This window comes from Vombatus ursinus, unplaced genomic scaffold (assembly GCF_900497805.2).
Source record: "Vombatus ursinus unplaced genomic scaffold, bare-nosed wombat genome assembly UNPS02014198.1, whole genome shotgun sequence".
NCBI classification, from domain to species: Eukaryota; Metazoa; Chordata; class Mammalia; order Diprotodontia; family Vombatidae; genus Vombatus; species Vombatus ursinus.
In genome coordinates, this window is record NW_020953976.1 from 349862 (window position 1) to 352440 (window position 2579).

The window sequence follows — 2579 nt, forward strand, 5'->3', positions numbered from 1 at the left end:
CTCCTGCTATGTGCCAGGCGCTGTACTAAGCGGTGGGGACACAAAGAAAGGCAAAAGACAGTCCCCTGCCCTCAAGGAGCTCCCAATCTAGCGTGTCTGTGCGAACAACAACCAAACAACTAGATACAAACGATCTAGAAAGATAAATTGGAGATTTCTCTTCCCACCAGTGGGAAGGCACCATAATGAGGAAGAATTGGGAAAGGCTTCTTGTAGAAGATGGGCTTTACCACGTCGTGCAATGACTAATGTTGATAGATTTAGCCCTTCTCAGCAATGCAAGGATCTGAGACATCTCCAAAGGTCTCATGATGGAAAATGCTATCCACATCCAAAGAAAGAACTACGGAGTTTGAATGCAGATCGAAGCATACTATTTGCTATTTCGTTTCTTGTTGTTTTTTTTTCCCCCTCACTTATGGTTCCTCCTAATTCTTCCTTACAACACCACTAATGTGAAAATGTGTTTAATAGGAATGTATATGTATAGCATATATCAGATTGTGCGCCATCTTGGGGAGGGAGGCGGGGAAGGAGAGGGAGAAAAATTTAAAACTCAAAAGCTTATGGAAGTGATTATTGGTAAATCAAAATGAATAAATTTTTTTAAAAAAAGGTGGGGTTTAGTTGGGACCTGAAAGAAGCCAGAAAATGGAGATGGGGGGAGGAGAACGTTCCAGGCGGGGGGGTGGAGGCAGCCAGAGAATGCCCAGAGTAGATTGATAGAGGATCTTGTTCCGATACAGTCACTAAGCCGGTGTCACTGGATGGAAGAGTATGGGGTGGGGGGCGGGGTGGGATAGGTAAGGTGTAAGATGTAAGGAGGCTGGAAAGAGACAGATGGAGCCTCTAGGAGACTCTGCGAGCCCCACGAGGGGTACTCTGAGACCCCGAGAGCGAAAGAGACAAAGACTGGACATTCGGGGAAACTGAGATGGAGAGACAGACGCTGAGAAGTAGAGAGACCAAAACTGCTCGCGTACTGACAGTAGGCTTGTAGTTGGAGTACCCAGGCTCTGCCATTTATGCAGCCTGGGCGGCTCTGAGCAAGTCCTTGACTCCTCTAAGCCTCAGTTTACTGTTCTGTCAAGTTAGGAAGCAAGTGGTTTTCAAGGTCCCAGCTGACACTTTGCGATCCCAGGACAGAGGCTGGAGCAGAGAGACCGAGAGAGGCAAGCCTGGGGCCAGAGAACCCCTGGTGGGTCGGGGTGGGGTGTCCTCCTCCCGAGACCCAGGCAGGAACTGGGTGGGGATGAGTGAGGATGGGCTCTGGCTCCTGGCTGAGAGTGTATCAGAAGCTATGGTGAGGGGGTGGTGGGAGGCCGAGCTGTCGCGAGGCATGCTGGGGGTTGTAGTTCCCAACTCCTCCCTAGGCGCCCGCCGAGGCTGGAGCTGGACTACGTTTTCCACAATGCATCACGTTGCTTCGGCTTCGGGCAGTGAGCGGCGGCGAATTGATGCCCAGGGCAACGGGGGCGGGGCCGGGAGAGCAGAGACAGAGACATAGAGACAGAAACAGAGACAGAGACAGAGATAGAGATAAAAACACTGAGACAGAGACCCAGAGATAGTGAAGAAGAATGAGTGGGAGACAGGGAGACAGAAGCAAGAGAGAGGGAGGAAGAGGGAGAGGGAGGGGGAGAGGGAGGGGAGGAAGGAGAGAGAGGAAGTCAAGGAGGAAGATGATGGAGATGAAGACGGTCCAGGCGGGATGGGGAGAGACTGAGTCAGACAGGGATTTTTCGGGAACTGGGAAGGGGAGCTAGGGTTGGCCTGTGGGGGTGTGAGAGGGACAGACATGCAGAGACTGCCTGCGGGGCTGGGGGCACCTTTAAGAGGAAGTCCCGCCCTCTTGGTCGTCACGGTAACACCCCTTCCCAGGGCCCCCACTTTTCGGCAGGTGCCTAGAGCCTCCTCACAGCGCAGCTCAGCCAAACCAACAGGGTCCCGGCTCGCCGGGCCCTTCTGCCCCCCATCCCGCCCCCTCCCCGGCCCCCAGGACTGAGGACTCCCTCCCCTCCCCTCTTGTCTCCTCCCCCTCTTTTCGCCTCTCCGCTTTTGCCCACTTCTCTCTCCCCAGCTCTGCCTTTGCCCATTTCTGCTTCTGCCCCTCCCTATCTCTGTGCCTGTCCCTTCACTTCTCCCCAGGTCTCTGGCCATCCCTACCTTTACCTCCCTAGTTCTCTCTCCCATCTTTCTCTCTCATCTCTTTCCTCCTTTCTTTCTCATCTCTCCCTCTCTTTCTGTCTTCTCCCATTCTCTTCTCTCTGTCCCATCTCTCCCTCTTTCTTTTCTTCTCCCTGTCTCTCTACTCTTCTGCTCCCATCTCTCTCATTTTCTCCTCTTTTCCATCTATCTCACTTCTTCTCCGTCTCCTTTTTTCTTCCTCTCTCTCTCTTCTCTCTGTCTCTCTTTCTGTATCTCTCTCCACCTTCCTTCCCTCTCTCTCCCACATCTCTTCTCGTTTCTCATTTTCCCCCTCCTTCTCCTCCATCTGTCCCTCTTTACCATTTTGTTCATTTTCCTCTCCCTCTCTAGCCATCCCCCCCCCCCCCCCCCCCCCCCCCCCCCCCCCCCCC